Consider the following 17,824-nt stretch of genomic DNA (forward strand, 5'->3'; position numbering starts at 1 on the left):
CAGGGTGACTTCCTTCCTCTCTCTCTTCTCTTCCTGTCCTTCTACCTTGCAACATGGCAAGCTCCTCTCCCTGCACCATGTGTGCAGAGAAGATGCAGAATCCATCTGCATCCAGCTAGCTAGATAGATTAGAGATCCTAACTCATCACTTTCCTATCTAGAATGGAGTTCTCTAATAAATGCCTTATATATTGATTTGAAACTATGAATTGGCTCCAAGTTACTTTATTCTCAGCATACACGCATGCCTAAGTAAATTCCGCTGTGTTGTTCCTCTGTGCACTCTGCTATAATGAAAAAGGGATTCTCTTACCACAGAGAATTCCCAACAACATGTACATGTTTTTGTGTGAATAACTGTGCATGAGTTCATTTAAAAAGCAAACTTTGATATAGGGCCCTCAAATCCACAGTACAGAAAGGAGTGGAGATGTATTGTCATGTGTTGAATATAATATATGAATAACTACAGATCTGTATGTATGTACAGTGATCATACATGTGTTGAACATAACATGTTGAGTAGGTCTTGTTAGGTGTATTTGTCCACTTGTCTGCAAGTAGACAAATTTTGAATAGTTCCTTTCTAATTTCTGTCTTGTGTTCTAGGGGTGTTTTGTTATAATGTAACTTATAGTGCAAAAATGCACGTTAAGATGCTACTCAATTTAATTGTGTTTGCATAGTGATAGCAAGTAGGTCCCTATTTTCAGCAGTGAAATGTGGGAGGGTATGGAATATAAGAAGTTGTCAGCCTGTGTATTAGTGATTCCTATGTACTGCAGGATTAATTGATTTCATAGAAATAAAAATGCACAGAGTCCTGCCATGCTGTGTACCCAATTTCAGAACCCTAAGCCCAGCCATTCTGGAAATGCAAAGTGGGGGGAGAGATGTTGAACTTTTTATGAAGGCAAAGGGCTGATTCCTTCACATTGGGGTGGAATGATGGTCTAAGGTGGGTGGAGCTTCCATTCCAGAAGTTTTTGTAATTTTCTGCCATGAAACAAGCCATGTTTTTGAAGTTTTATTAAAATACAAAAAATCATTAAAAATCAACAGTGCCCCCGGTCCAGCCCTGTGGGGCCCTTGTCACCACAAGCTTGTGCACTGTTTTAGCAAGCAGAGTACAACAGTTCCACAAGCAGCCACCCAGCAGCTGTTTTACTTTTTAGTGTTAGAAGTCTGGAGGAGGTTGTATGATGTACCTTGGTGCTGTGCACATCCAGGGCAAGGTGTGATGTGGAGCCCAGCACTGCAGGCGGCCACACATAGTAGATGAGGGATGGGTGGTTTGAAGCTGTGCATTGCTGCCACCTCCCCCCATGGACTGCATATCGTCAAGATTATAGAATGTAAGGGGGTGTGCTGCTGTCTGGGTCAGCATGGACAGATGATGAGGGGAGGGGAGGGGCACACCATCCCACCCCCTTAGGACAGGCAGGTAGGTGTTGGGGCAAGAGGGGACAGCCTGTGCTGCAGTTTGGCATTATATGCAAATAGGTCCAATGAGAAGGGAAGTTGAGAAAACTCTGGCTCAGGGGCATAGCTACCATTGAGCAGATGGGTTCAAAGAACCCAGCCATGAGCCCCAGCAAGCCAGCGTTGGCTGGCTAGATGCATTTATTTCTCTTTCTCTCCCTTGATGAAGGGAGAGGAAGGAAGTAAATGCACCCAGCTGGCGAACAGTGACTGGGAATGAGCCCTGGAGGGCTCACACAGGCCCTCTGAAGACCGGATCATGCCCCTTTTGTGTGTGACATCGCAAACACATGGGTGTGGCCCGGTCTCCCGAGGGCCCATTCCAGCCCTCCAGAGCTCATTCCCAGCCCATGCTTGCTGGCTGGGTGTATTTATTTCCCATCCTCTCCCTCGGGTGATTGGACCATGCCCACGTGTGCATGATATCACATGCAAAGGGTGTCATTGGTGCATGCAGCATGTACACAATGGGGCCATCAGGGACAGGTCAGAACCCCAGCCTCCGTTCCCTGGCTCTGTCACTGCTTTGGCTTACAAAATGTCAGGCTCTTAGGCTAGAGCTTTAGGTTATATGAAGCTTGTTTTAAAAAACTAGCATGGTGAAGGCATTTGCTGGGGAGAATCAACAGGTAGGGCAGGAGGAGGTGCTTCCCCTGCAAAGAAACTATTTCCTGTAGTCCCTCTTTGACACTGTTTTTCACCCATATTTTCCCCAGCTGGCTTCCAAGTAGGGAAATCAATCAATATCAGGCAGGAAGGAGAACCAAAGCAATCTCCCTCCCACCTACCAGTTCCCTCCTGCTTTCATAACTGCAATGGGTATGGATGCCTTCCCCCCACCTTTCAAGGTAATACATTAGATATTTCTGCTCTTGCTCTACAGGGAACCTGCACAGACAGAAGACAGAAAATGCTGAACTGCTAACTGCCCAGTTCTATACCTACAAGCTCAACTCTAAATATTCAAAAAAAAAAATAGATTGAAGTACCCCAAGTAGGTGCAGAATGCACTTCCTCTCCACTGAGAATATATAGTCTTTACATATCAGGATTTGGGAAAGGCCTCCAGATAAAAGTGCTTCCGTTTGGGAAGGGGTTCCAGATCAAGGGACAGACTTGAACCTACACACACACACACACACACACACACACACACACACACACACACACACACACACACTATCTATCTATCTATCTATCTATCTATCTATCTATCTATCTATCTATCTACACATACACACTAGTATGTGTAAGCCCATTGTAATAACGGGCTCTAGTGGGGGGGGTGCTGCTCTTGGAGCCCAAGACCCAATGGGGAGAGTGGAGAAGGGGAGGCTGCCGCAGCTCACCGTGTACCGCACTGTTGCCACGGTGGCGGCCGCCACCATCGGGGCCAGTCGCCCCGCCGTGGCTACCGCCACCTCGACCCACACTCTACTTTGGCGTTGGCGGCAGCCGCTTCTCCTCGGCCCGCCACTCCTCCTCCTCCCAGCCCTCTTGCCGTGGCGGCGGCCGCCGCCATCGGGGCCAGTCGCCCCGCAGTGGCCACCGCCACCTCTGGCCGAGGCCACGGCTCCGCCGCCGCCTCACCAGCACTCTTCTCCCATTGGCGGCGGCCGCTTCTCCTAGGCCGCCGCTTCTCCTGCTCCAACATGGCCGCCCGTGTTTGGGCGGCCGTATCTTTTTCGGCTGATCTGGGCATGCGCTCTGAGAATGCCCAGAACGGCCCAAAAAGACACGGGCAGCACGGCCGCACAACAAAGGCTTTTATGGTATAGGAGAGAGAGAGAGAGAGAGAGAGAGAGAGAGAGAGAGAGAGGGAGGATTATATATTTCTTTGTGGGAGGATTAAGCACCAACCAACCAGAGATCATGATTATCCATTTTGATGCAATGAGCTCTGATGCAGTGAGGGAGGATATAGCTTCTTAGTGCCCAAACAAAAGGAGGTCCCTCCGGACCTAGCCTCTTATGTGACAGCCTCCTTAGCTTCTGTTTGTTTGTTTTTTAAGTAGAGAGGCAGGGTTTGTCTAAAATTGGGGGATTCCGCCTGGGATGTATTTTTTGGATTTCATTATGGGCTCCACCCTCTTATCCTCTGTGATTTGAGCACTGCTCCCTACTCTCCACTCAGGCAAGGCGGTCTATCTCCTGGAAGTTTTTTACAAGGGCTTTTAAAGCCCTTTAATTTGCATCTCCTCTGGAATACAGGGGATGCATTCACATATCAGCCAGATTTACCCCAAAGTCCCTGCGAGTTATTGGGGAGCAATTCACACACACAATTCAGGTTTTTCACAGTGCATTAGAGTGTAGCCCAATATATATCCGGGATAGAAAAATCCGCTATTTGTGTCTGGTTTTGGGGGACTACTTCGAGTTCACAGTAAAGCTTCCAAGGAAATTCATGGTAAAGTCTGCTGCATGTAAAAGTCCCTGCTGATTTCCCACTCATTACTTTTTTCCCCTTTTTATCTAATGGCAATGGCTGACATGAAGACTAAATTGCTTATGATAGTCCTATTAAAATTATAAATATTATTCTTCCCAAGTAGCACTATTGGATATCTTAGTCCGGATGTCATCGACAAATGCTGAGTGTGTGAGATCAGTAATTGTATCCGATTCCATGTTAATAACAGGCTTCTTCAACACAACCATTCGCTGACATTTGGGTGGTTTACTTTAAAAGTAAATTTAAAAATTGTGTGGCTTAAGTTCTGAAATCAGCAGGAACTTTCCCAGAAAGCAGGCTTTACCACAGGTTTTCTGCAAGGCTTTACTGCGAGTTTGAAGTTGAGGGAGGAAAAAAACCTGACACAGAGAGCGGATTTTTTAATCCCAGATATAAATCGGACTGCACTCTAATGCACAGTAATTAAAGTGTGTGTGTGGGTGTGGGTGTGTGGGTGTAATGCTCCCTGATAACTCGCAAGGATTTCTGGTAAATTTGGCGCATATATGAACACAGACCTTCATTCTAGAGGAGATGTGATCTAAAAGCTGGGTGCGGAAAACTTGCAACAGGAAAGGCTGTGGTTTTGGATACATTGCTTCATGTTCCCTTACAAGGAAGAAAAACATTTCAAAATCATCCTTTGTCTTTATTTTCATAACTTTTGAACTACGGTATCCCTTTTCAATGGGATCTTTGAACTATTATTATAAAAACATGAGCATAATCATTTTCAACTACAAAAAAAGTTTTCAAAGCAGTTTACATAGAAAAAGGAATAAGATGGTTCCCTGTCCCAAAGAGGTAAAGGTAAGGTAAAGTGTGCTGTCAAATCGATTTTGACTCCTGGTGCCCACAGAGCCCTGTGGTTTTCTTTTGGTAGAATACAGGAGGGGTTTACCATCGCCATCTCCCGTGCAGTATGAGATTATGTCTTTCAGCATCTTCCTATATCGCTGCTGCCCGATTTAAGTGTTTCCCATACCAGCAGGGATTCGAACTGGCAACCTTCTGCTTGTTAGTCAAGCATTTCCCCGCTGCGCCACAATTTAAAAAGAAAATACAAGCCAAAGCCAATCTAAACACAATCTAAAACAAAAACAAAAAAACAAGTCAAAGTTACTAGAAAGACACTGTCCTGGGATTGGATAGGGACAGTTGCTTTCCCCTGCTAAATACAAGCGAGCTATCACTTTAAATGCTTCCTCTTGTCTAGTTAGCAGTGCCACATCATAATACAAAGTTTAGCAGTGACACATTAACATAAGAATAGCACTGCTGGATCAGGCCCAAGACCTATCTAGTCCAGCATCCTGTTTCACACAGTGACTCACCAGATGCCTCTGGGGAGCCCACAGGCAATAGATATGCACATGCCCTCTCTCCTGCTGTTGCCCCCCTGCAATTGGTATTGAGTGGCATCATGCCTCTGAGGCTGGAAGTGGACTACAGCCACCAGACTAGTAGCCATTGATAGACCTGTCCTCCATGAATTTCTCTAAGCCCCTTTTAAAGCTGTCCAAGCTGGTGGCCATCACCACATCCCATGGCAAACAATTCCATAGATTAATTATGTTCTGTGTGGGAAAGTACTTACTCTTGTCAGTCCTAAACTTCCTGACCTTCCATTTCATGAGATGACCCCTAGTTCTAGTGTGAGAGGGAGAAAAAATTCTCTCTGTCCACTCTCTCCACTCCATGTATAATTTTCTTGTCAGGATGCCATGTTACGTAATTGCCTGTGTGGCCCTGTGCAGTCTGGAGATGGGCATAGCATCCCACCTGTAGGGTTTTAGTTCCCTTCAGGGGGCAGTAGGAATGATAAGAGTCCAGGCTGGTCAGATCCCAGTGGGGTTGAGAGGGCAAGGCATGGAGAGCTGCAGGAAGGAAACAGCTACAGGGAGACAGCTAGTTTGGGCGGGGCAGGAAACAGGAAGCAAGGTCAGGAAGCAGGCAGGGCTGGAAGTAGGTTTTAAGCCCTGGCAGCTCTGCACTGGGCCGATGTTGAGGGGCTGCTTCTGAGTATGGGAGCCAGGAGTTCTCCAGGACTGGGAACTGGCTGAATGCAGCAAGCCAGGAGGAGGTCAGTCACCGACAGCTCAGTCACCGACAGTCACCGACAGCTCAGATCCCATCAGTGTATAGGTGAAGTTGGGGTTTTTTGCCCCAATATGCATCACTTTACACCTGCTTACATTGAACCACATTTGCCATTTTGTTGCCCACTCCCCAAGTTTGGAGAGATCCTTTTGGAGCTCCTTGCAATCTATTGCGGATTTCACTAACCTCAACAGTTTAGTGTCATCTGCAAATTTGGCCACTTTGCTGCTTACCCCAACTTCTAGATCATTTATGAGCAAGTTAAAGAGCACCGGTCTCAGTACAGATCCCTGGGGGACCCTACTCCCCTCCATTGTGAGAACTGTCCATTTATCCCTACCCATTGTTTCCTGTTCCTCAACCAGTTACCAATCCACACATGAACCTGCCTCCTTATCTGCTAAGTTTACTCAATAGCCTTTGGTGCGAAACTTTGTCAAAAGTTTTTTGGAAGTCCAAGTATACTATGTCAACCAGATCACCTTTATCCACACACCTGTTGATAGTCTCAAAGAACTCCAAAGGGTTAGTGAGGCAAGACTTGCCCTTAACAATTTTGTCCTTAAGTATGCTTTCCATCAATTTACCCGGCACCGAAGTTAAGCTGACCGGCCTGTAATTTCCCAGATTCCCCATGGATCCCTTTTTGAAAATAAGTTACATTGGCTACTTTCCACTTTCCAGTCCTCTGGTACAGAGCCTTATTGTAGGGACAAGTTACGTATTTTTGCTAGGAGATCAGTAATTTCACATTTGAGTTCCTTCGGAATTCTTGGGTGGGTGACATCTGGCCCTGGCGATTTGTTAATTTTTAATTTTTCAAGACAGCTTAGAACATCTTCCCTTGTCACCTCAAATTGGCCCAGTTCTTCAACCTGTAAACCTGAGAAGCTCACTTCCGGAAAGTGTATATTATCAGTATCCTCTGCCGTGAAGACAGATGCAAAGAATTCATTCAGCTTCTCTTCAATCTCTGTATCCTCCTTAATAATCCCTTTCAACCAACCACCAACCACCGGTCCAACCACCTCCCTGGCAGGTTTTCTACTTCTGATATATTTAAATAAGTTTTTGTGATTTCCCTTTGACACTTCTAGCTATATGCTCCTCACACTCTCTTTTTGCATCCCTTATTGTCCCCTTACATTTCTTTTGCCAGAGTTATGTTCCTTCCTGTGCTCTTCATTTGGTCAGCACTTCCATTTTCTGAAGGAAGTCTTCTTCCCTTTTATAGTTTCCTTGACTCTGCTTATTAGCCATGCTGGCATCTTCCTGAACTTGAGGGTACCTTTCCTCCTTCTTGGTACACATTCCAACTGAGCTTCTAGTATGATGGTTTTGAATAAGTTTGAATGTGAATTGGCAAGCCTAATTACAGTTACACTTCTGATTGCCGAACTGTTTCCACCTGTCCTTGGGCTTGGGGTCCTGAAAATAAGCTGTCAAAGCTCCCTCTGCCAGGATGGCAGCCTTTGGTGTGGGGAGGGGGTCATATTTGGATTATACTTGGGAAAGAATTTATTAATTGATTGATTGATTGAGTTCTATGCCGCCCTTCCAAAAATGGCTCAGGGTGGTTTACATTAAAACAAAACTAAAATCAATTAACTATTAAAATCAAAAACTGTAAAACAAATAAAACCATTATTAAAACAATTAAAACAGTTTGTAAAACTCTGGAAAACCAGACCGAACCTTTACAGTTTTAAAACAGTTTTAAAACCCTGAGAAGCCAGACCAAACAAATTAGGCTGGGTGTGGGGGCTTGGGCTACTCCTCCGTTTTATTGGGTTGTGCCAGACCATCTATAGATATGTGTTAGGGCTCTCTTGGGGAGGCAGTAGTGGGGGGGGGGCTCTGCAGCTCTGGGGCGGCTATTACTGTAGTGGTGGGGAATAGAAGAGTTGGTGTTGGTGCTGGTGATGGAATATCCCGTTCCAGGGGAAGGGATATTAGTAATTTAGTTACTGTTTCCACTTCTCACTGCCCTGTCAACTCTCAGGTCTTGGGAAGCAGTTCCAGCTACCCACAGAGCCTAGCCTTGCCCCTCTGTAATGCCAGGTCAGTTCGGAATAAGGTTGAAATCATCCATGACCTGATTGTAGATGAGGGTGCCGACCTGGCATATATAACTAAGATCTGATTGGGAGATGCAAGTAGTCCAGTTTGGGCCCAGCTCCTCCCACCCGGTTACTCTGTTGTGGCGTAGGTTAGGAGAAGGGGAGGGAGTGGCTGTGGTCCATAAGGATACCATTTCCCTTACCAGGCTCCTTGTGAGACAGTTGACTTACAGTTAGTGTGTATTTTTTAGGCTGGGAATTAGGGATAGATTTGGGATTATGTTGGTGTACCATCCACCCCGCTGCCCAAACAACTTCCTAACTGAGCTGAAGGAGCTGGTCTAGGAGGTGGTTTTGGAGTCACCTAGACTTTTAGTGCTGGGGGGCTTCAATATTCACCTTGAGGCTGGTTTTTCTGGTACGGCTTAAGAGTTCATAGCAGCCATGACAACCATAGGCCTAACCCAATTAGTTTCTGAACCAACGCACATTGCTGGCCACACACTTGATTTTGTCTTTTGTTCGGGTCGGGGGGGAGGGGGTTCCGTGGATATAGTTTCCCCATTGTCATGGACGGTCCACCACCTGTTTAAAGTTGGTTTCACAGACACAACTCAGTCCTGCAGGGGTGGTGGATCTGTTAGGATGGTCCTCCCAAGAAGGCTGCTGGATCCAGTAGGATTCCAAAAAGCCTTGGAGGGTTTTAGTGTTGGTTCTGCTGGCGACTCTTTTGATGCCCTGGTGTGTACCTGGAATAGGGAGCTCACCAGGGCAGTAAACACGATCACTCCTAAGCGTCGCCTCCAAACTGCTTCACAAATGGCCCCATGGTATACAGAAGAGCTATGGGGTCTGAAGCAGCAAGATAGGTGACTGGAACGCAAGTGGAGAAAAACTCGGCTCAAATTTGACAGGACACAGCATAGAGCCCATTTGAAGGCCTACACGGTGGCGGTGCATGCATCGAAAAAGCAATTCTGGTCTGTGTGTATTGTCTGTGGATTTGCATTCAGCAGAATTATCCCGGATTGTGAGGAGCTTAATTCATGCTCCTTTTGCTTTAGCCTACCCCCGGTGACTATATTCTGCTGTAACACTTTCAGTGGGTTCTTTGCAGATAACATTTCTTGTATCCAGGCTGACTTGGACTCCACTATTTCTGCAGTGTCTATTAAGGGGATGTCCAGCAATCCTACTTGCAGTATTAGATTGGATCCATTTCAATCTGTGACTCCTGAAGATGTGGTCAAGCTGCTTGAGGCAGTGTGGCCTACCACTTGTTATTTGGCTCCTTGCGCAACTTGGCTGCTTTCCCCTTATAGGGAAATTGTTGGAGGTGCCCTAACTGACATCATTAATACATCACTGAGGGAGGACAGAATGTCCCCTTGTTTGAAGGAGGCAGTGGTTAAACCGTTTCTTAAGAAACCTACCTTGGATCCCTCTGTGATAGATAGCTATAGGTCTGTCTCCAATCTCCCTTAGTTGGGCAAGGTGATTGAGAGTGTAATGGCTAATGAGCTCCAAGTGGAGGAAACTGAATATCTAGGCCCATTTCAAACTGGCTTTAGAGCTGGCCTTATATCCAGGAATAACAGTGTCCCACTGGTTCTCACCATTCCACCAGGTCTCTGTTACACCCACTATATCTATGTTTTCATTAGTAACCAGGCACTCCAGCTCACCTATCTTTGCTCAGAGGCTTCTGCCATTGGTATATAGACACCTATACTCTGAACCCCTCACCTGGTGTCAGAGTGTGCTATCTCCCTTACCATCATTTGACCTTTTCAGCTGTTATGGATTCCCTTCTGCTCAATTCCTGGCTCTACTCTGTCCCCTTCTGGTTTATCTGAAACATGTACACCCTCACACCTTTGGGGATTTTTCTGGCTGAACCAGTTACCACTGGTTCCTGTAAGCAATCCCCCGGGCATAATTTTAAAAGCTGTTTAGTGACCTTTTTTATTTTAAGTGCCAGCAGTCTAGTTCCATCTTGGTTCAAGTGAAACCCATTCCTTTTGTATAGGCTTTGCTTGCCCCAAATGTATCCCAATGCCTAACAAACCTAAACCCCTACTCTTGGCATCACCATATCATCCATACATTGAGTCCCCTCAGCTCTTCCTGTCTTGCTGGCCCTGCACATGGCATGCTACCCTGAGGGTCTTGGGCTTCAGTATGCTACCTAAACCATCTAAATATGGCTTCCAGGACCTCTCAACTGCATTTCCCAACATCATTAGTGCCAATATGCACCATGGCAGCTGACTCCTCTCCAGCGCTGCCTAACAGCCTACCAAGACACAGCGTGACATCCACAACCATGCAGGCAAGTCACTGTGTGGTCTACATGCAGGTTACAGACCCATCTTTCTATGCCCCTAATGATCAAATCACCTACTAATAGGAGGTCCCCCACCCCCTTTTGGAGTATCCTCTGTGCAAGAGGATATGGGTGCATCACCCAAGGAAGGGGTCCCTGCTAAGGGAGTGTTTCCCTCTTCCTTAGGCCGATGTTCTCCTTCCCTGAGACCTTCATACTTCATAACAGCAGAAGCGCCATTATGTCCAGAATCAAGGTGCCAGGGATTGATTGACAGAGTCTTCTCTCAGCCAACCAATCCCATGCAAGCAGCCCTGCCTGCTTATTTACTTCAGTCTCAAGTGTGTACTTCTCTCCAGTACACACCAGGAAGGTCCCGATTTAGCTAGTAAAACCACCATCCTTTCATCTAATGGATCAAGAGCCAACATTCTCCATCTGCAGTAATGTATCTCCTGTGATTTCATCTCCATTTGAACGATCAACTATCTTCAATCTCCTGCCTCTTGCAACTCTTGACTGTTCAAGTTTGACACTTAATGGGATATCAGTGATGTACATTATAAGCACTAATATGATCTTTCATCAGTATTGCCTTTCTCTGGCCTGCTGGTAAGTTGATCACGTAATCTGTTGGTGTCAATGTGACCTTTGTCTTCCTTTCCAAGCTTGGACACTGATGCAACACCTTCCTTTCTTTCTCAATCAACTCTCTTCTTCCAAATGCCACCTTGTTGAGACGCAAGAGCAGCAAATGCCATTGTGTTCTTTTGATATCACAATTGCTTGGCTTTGTCCTGGCTTAGGGATCTTCCAATGAGTGATATATCAGTGCAAATTACAATGATAAATTAAACACAAGATCTGCACTATGTAGAGGGAGATTGCAAAATATTATTATGACCATCTGCTCAGAATTTGTTGCAATCCATAAATACATACTGAGGCTATTCTCACGATTGCAGGAAAGTGGGCTAAGGGAGCCTAGCCCGCTTTCCTGCATTCATGTGCTGCAAGGGGAGCCACTAATCCCGTCTTCTGATCGTGGAATGCCACGGCATGACTTTGTGCCGTGGAGACTCACAAGGAGACCCCCGACCGGGAGGCTCCAACAAGCCTCCCAGCTTCAGGGGTCTCCCCAGAATGCCCCATGCTTCCTGAGACTTCCAGGGGATGGGCGGCCCCCGATCCCCGCTGCCCCTACCTGCCCTGTGACAGAGCTGGTAGTTGTTTGGGCAGCTGATCCAGCTGCCCAGGGACGGCTGGATGTTGGTCTGTGGGAAGAGCGGGTCAAGCCCACTCTCCCCGCAGAAGCTCTGCAGGCTCTGCACACTGATTGTGAGTAAAGCCTCACTGTGTTTTTTAGGATAAAAAGAGCTTGGAGAAAAACTATATTCATCGTTTGCCACATATTGCCAAGCAGATGGCAGTAAGAATATTCTGCAGCATACTTCTACATACTGTGGATTTCTCATTTTATTTCCATTGTAATTTCAACTTTCACGGAAGCTGGAATATATCACCATCTGGAAGAGTCCTTTATGTTTGGTAATTTGAAATGGTGGGCATTTCTTCAAGGGAGAAAGATACCTTGCTCATGTTAGTCATGTGTGTTTATGTGCTCTTCTAAAAGGACTGCATGGATGCTCCCTTGCTTCTTAGTGCTCAGCCTCTAAAACAGTAAAAAAGTAATCATAATATTGCTTATTAATTGTGATGTAACCGGCATTATTCAGTGGATAACTGACACTTGTTGAACTTCAAACCAATGGAAACACCAGCATGTGGGAGGGGTTCCATTTTCCTAGAAACAAAATATTCAGAGGTGTGTATATGCCATGAATCTGTGGGACTAAAGAAAAAAATAAGATGTTGCTTTGGGCACTGAATTCATTGTCATGGGTTTGGGTTTTCTAAGGAACTTTATAGCCTTTATACTAGGGGTGTGCACGGAACCGCGGAGCTGCGGTCCGGCACTGGGGTGGGGGGTTCCAATAAGGACAGGGGGGCTTTACTTACCCCTCCCAACAATGGCGCCATATTTTCTTGAGCAATCGGGTGGCAGGATACCTCCCTGCCGCCCGCTTCATTCCCCGTTTGACTCCTTAAGTATTAAGAATCGGGCAGCAGGATACCTCCCTGCTGCCCCCTTCAAAACCCCGCTCGGCTGGCGGCTGCCCCCTTCAAGACCCCTGCTGCCCCCAAGCCCCCTGCCGCCCCCTTCTCCCCAGTGCTCCATTGCAAACAGGCGGCAGGATAACTCCCTGCTTCCCCTTTGCTGGCTTGGCTTTTGAGCAGGCAAAGGGGCAGCAGGGAGTTATCCTGTTCCTTTTAGAAAACGGGCGGCAGGATAACTCCCTGCCGCCCCTTTGCTGGCTTGGCTGCAAATGGCTTCTAAGAAGCCTTTTGCGCGCGTGCGCAAGAAGAAGCAAAAAGAAAAAGAAGCGTGCTTCTTAGAAGCCATTTGCAGCCAAGCCGGCAAAGGGGCGGCAGGGAGTTATCCTGCCGCCCGTTTGCAATGGAGCACTGGGGCTTGGGGGCGGCAGGGGGCTTGAAGGGGGCGGCCGCCAGCCGAGCGGGGTTTTGAAGGGGGCGTCAGGGAGGTATCCTGCCACCCGATTCTTAATAATTAAGGAGCCAAGCGGGGAATGAAGCGGGCGGCAGGGAGGTATCCTGCCGCCCGATTGCTCAAGAAAATACGGCGCCGTTGTTGGGAGGAGTAAGTAAAGCCCCCATCCTTATTGGAACCCCCCACCCCATCTTCCCGAACCGAACCACCCCGTGTCCGGACCGGTCCAGAGGCCTTTAGAATGGCCTCCGGATCGGTCCGTGCACATCCCTACTTTATACCAGGGGTGCGCAATTCAAATGCCCCTGGTGGGGGCATTGCAACCTCGCTATCACCACTCTCCCAGCTCTCAAGCCTCTCTGCACCAATTGGGGCCAGGAGCCTGAAGGGAATGTGAGTACGCATGTGCCCTGTGTCTCCATCAGGGCACATGTGCACCCTCATTCCCTAGAAGTTCCTGGCCCCAATGGCATCAGAGGGGCACAGGAGCCAGGGGGTCAGCAGCAGTGGCACACACACATACACCCCATCCCACAGCAGTGCTCTGCCTCACCACCGCTTCTCTCACCCACTCCCCCACCCACTCACCTGGGCCAGCCCCTAACTTTGATTGTAGCAGAGGGGCTTGGGAACAAAGGTACGTGGTGGCGGGGTGGCTGGTGGCAGTGCTATTGCCCCCGTCCTGCACCCAACCCTGTGCTGCCTTGCCACCATTCCTGCCACCCCTTCACCTGCTTGCTCACCAGGGCCAGCTGGCTTAACCGTGGGCCAGCAAAAACATGCCCATGGGCTGTTATGTTGTGAACATACCTTCATAAGTGTAAAGCAGGCCTGCACAACAAAAGCAGTATCTGACATTCAGAGCAAGGGGAAACTGGTGCAGCTAGAGGAGCAGACTAACAGCACTTTCAGACTAACTGCATCGGTGCAGCAGGGAAGGGAGAATATTTGATTAACTCCACTTCCCCAGGAAGTTCTTTATGCCACCCAAAAATATGTCCCCGAGGGTCCAACTGTTGGGAATTCTCTCTGGTAAGAGATACCCTGCTAATATAGCAGAATGCACAGAGGCACAACACAATGGAGTTTGCCTAGGCATGCATGTATGCTGAGAATAAAATAAATAGGAGCCAGTTCATAGTTTCAAATCAATATAAGGAGTATTTATTAGTGAACTCCATTCTAGATGGTAAAGTGGAGAGATAGTATCTCTAATCTAGCTAGCTAGCTGGATGCACATGGATGCATCTCTGTACACATGGTGCAGGGAGAGATGAGCTTGCATGTTGCAAGGGAGAGAAATGGAAGAGAAGGAAGAGGAAGTGGCAGGCAGGCAGGCAGTCCCTAAGAGTAGCAATCTACATACCAAAGGGATAGTGTCAGCGCAGTAGAGAAGGGATGACCAATGTACTGACCTCTCTAGCTCTCCGACTCACTAGTCTGTCCCCTTCTGTCATTGAGACATGAGACAGTGCAAGGTCCTTCACTTCCAACACCAACAATTCTCAGAGACATATTTGTGAGTATCACGGAAGGCTTCCAGGGGGAAGGAGGCTTACTGAATTCACACACACACTCCAGCGGTAGCATTAATCTGGAATGATTTGGAAGCACGGGTACTACACCAGTACTTCTCCCATTGCAACAGTGCTTCAGTAGTCAGGATGTCAGCCAATGTGCTGGCATGAAGTATCCTTAAAGCATAAAATACACTGCTGAGACCTTTCTTTCTCCCATATGTCACTATGTGTATTTTGACCTTTCTAGACAGCACAGACCTCTGAAAACAGTACTGACTGTCTCAACACTGCTGAGAAATGAAATAAGACACAAATGTTTTCTAGTTGGAAGAAAAGATGGACATCTGACTGGTATCAAAGGAAAAATGGGTGAAGACGGGCAGGTGAGGGAGCAACAATGGTGAGTCAAGAGGTGTCACAGGTGATGATAAGAGCATATAATCTTAGGTATATTTCCACAGAATTAAGTCCCATTAAACTCAATTAAGCGCATTCCCTAGAAAGTGTGTTTAGAATTGGCAGGTATGATTCTCCAAGAAAAACTAACTGAGGAAAGTCTGTGGTGGTACCTTCAGCTGTGTTGGTTGGGAATACATACTCACTCAGTAATGAGAATGGTTTTTCATTCCTGGCCCTACTTTTTAGCCAAAATTGGTTCCAATGGCAGTTTCCAATTGCAATCCACAAAAAAGGTAGAATGTATGTTGTGGGCTATGTGGAGGTATGTATGGCCATCTCTTCTGGTACAAAACAACATCTAGGATCAATATCAGCTGAGAATAGTCACAACAACAAAACCAAAGGCAGCTACAGAATAGATTATTTATTCCAATGTGTTTCAGTAAACATCTTTCTCAAGGAATATCTATGAACAATCATATATCAACATCATAAAATATTTGCAAATATATGCATGTTAGAAAATAGGTAAAAATATATGTATAAAGTATATAAAAGGACAATACCATTACTAAAATATCTCCATTCTTTAAACATAACACTTGAAGATTCAAATAAACATGCAAGAATTGTAGCCTATAATACTCAGTTATAATGGAACCAAAATATCTGCTGATAAAATACTTGATCCTTACTTTCATTGGACTTTCTAGAAGAGATACATTCTTGTCAAGTTCTTAATCAGACTGATGAGTGTGTTGTATCCTAAAAGATATATATTGGTTTTCCACTAACCCAGTTGTCTCTTGATCTTTTCAATCCAGTTCATCAAGGAACAGTTGAATAAACAAAATGGTATGCACACATCCTATAAAAACTTACATGACTCCAAAACTGAACTGTAATGATGTGAATATACTTAATTGTTCATCACATGTAATCCTGATATACTGGAATCCCAGAAAGTTCCTGGTATACCTTTGACCTAATAAGACCATACAAACTCTAGGGAGATCCGACATCTGCTTGAAAAAAATATACTGAAACAGTAAACCTCCAAAAGGTGTGTTCTGTAAAAACTCACGTGAATAATTCTGAAACCACAAACAATGTTGTTCTTCTTGTTCCTAACCATTGATATCATAGTCTAGATGTCAGGTTCTTCCCTCTAGAGGGCAGAAGCAAAAGATTCTGTAGATGCTCTGGGGCCAGCTTAAGTTAAAGGTGCCAACCCACAGACACAACCCCTCTGCTGACGTGCAGAATCTCCATTATTGTGAGCAAATACCTAGTATTGTATGGTGCTTCTAAGTGTTTATCATAGCATTATACATGCATTACTTCAGTATTTCTTGCCACAAGCATTTTATATGAATGGAAAACTTATCACTCAGACCTCATGGTAGAAATCTTCATCTCAAATGTACATGTAAATAATACCACCCCACCCCCACCCTTTACTATCTGGTGGATGCTCACTTCAGTGACAACAGCAAAGGCATCATCTCATACTGCATGGGAGAAAGGCAATGGTAAACCACTCCTGTAGGCAACCCTTGTTTCTTAATAAAGTTCAGAGATTTAGAAGTGGCTTCAGTCTGATTTAACAGGTTCTGGAGGGTTACTTGCAAAACTCTTCCCCATGTGCCTTGTAAGGTCATTCGCTACTGTTGAGTTGTTTTCAGAATAATATCTTGTTGTCTAGAGCTGGGTTTTGTGGACTCTGGTTGCGTACAGTGCCTGTAAGTCCCAAGCTGGACAGTTCTAGGTTGTTGAAGCGGTGTCTAAGCCTGGTCAGTGGCTTAGATCAGTCTTCAACTGGTGGCAGCCTACCATGAAGGAGCGGCGTGCTCATAGATTTGGGATCAGAGCAATCTCTCTACTGAAGGAAGATCTCAGGAAAGCATAGAGTCACCCCCGTTTTGTCACAATTGGCTGGCAGCAGGTGGGATCGAAATTGAATGGTTTTGCAAGAACCTTGCTAGGAGCTGACTAAGAGCCAGAATCAGGTTGCACAGAAAAGGTGCAAAGGAGTAAATAAACACAGAGATGAATGTGATTTCTGTTTGTTTTTAGTCAGGGTATTAGGAGTCAGTTTGGAGGATTCAGTAAGGTGCAGATCCCCTCTGGGGCCCTTCCTGAGCAAGCCACCCCATTGGCTAGCCGGGTCCCAGAAGCTGCCCTGACCTCAGATGAATTGAACAACCCCCAACAAGACTTCCTTGTGGGTGTTCGCATCCCAGATTCAAATGCCATTCCTGCAGAGCATCAGGAAAGCATAATTATAAATGAGAAGGTGGAAAGTGGATGGAGAGACTCTCACGCTGACATTACCTTGGTGCATGAAAGCCTTGTAAGACCAGAGATGGTTGTGCTTGAGAGAAATTGGGCGGTTAAACCCTTTGAAAGTGCAGTGGTGCACCGCCCACTTGCCAATATTTGCCTAAAGTACTGGGACTGGGAGGGTCACTGGACAGTTAAGGTGCACAAGGATTTACAAACTCCTGTTTTGTTTGGAAATGATCTGAGCAACCGAGTTGCCCAACATGCCTGTGTCAGTGTAGTCACATGCAGCCAGGCTCAAACAAGCTCTAATGAGATGTGACCTAGGGATCCAGAAGCCCCGCTCTCAGACCCACCAAACCTCATTGAGGACCAGCCACTCAAGTACCAGTGATGCCATGCAAAAGGAACAACCAGTGCCCAAGGTTAACCCAGATACCAATCCAGTAGTGGAACAAGAGCATCTTTCTGTCCAGGTCTGACCAAATCTTGCTGAATTGAGGAGCAGAGGAACTCAGTGCAGCCAGCCCAGAAAATGCACGTGGGGTCTGCTTGTGGCGAGGGAGAAGAGAGAAAGATTCAGACCAGATACTGACAGACAGAAAGAAAGACAGCGTAATGCAGGGGTGG

General features: G+C 46.3%; 1 protein-coding gene across 3 annotated transcripts in view; it reads left to right on the forward strand.

The window, feature by feature from the left end:
• Positions 1–17,824, forward strand: part of RHOD (ras homolog family member D) — a 100,573-nt gene that overhangs the window by 27,713 nt on the left and 55,036 nt on the right. Inside the window, exon 2 of one of the 3 annotated variants that reach the window (XM_053287469.1) lies at positions 14,760–14,912. The exons of 1 other annotated variant lie outside the window; for it this stretch is intronic. The gene's annotated coding sequence lies outside the window, so the exon portion shown is untranslated. The remainder of the gene's footprint in view (positions 1–14,759; positions 14,913–17,824) is intronic. One more of the 3 variants, XM_053287471.1, reaches the window with a different exon arrangement.

This window comes from Hemicordylus capensis, chromosome 1 (genome assembly GCF_027244095.1).
Source record: "Hemicordylus capensis ecotype Gifberg chromosome 1, rHemCap1.1.pri, whole genome shotgun sequence".
NCBI lineage: Eukaryota > Metazoa > Chordata > Lepidosauria > Squamata > Cordylidae > Hemicordylus > Hemicordylus capensis.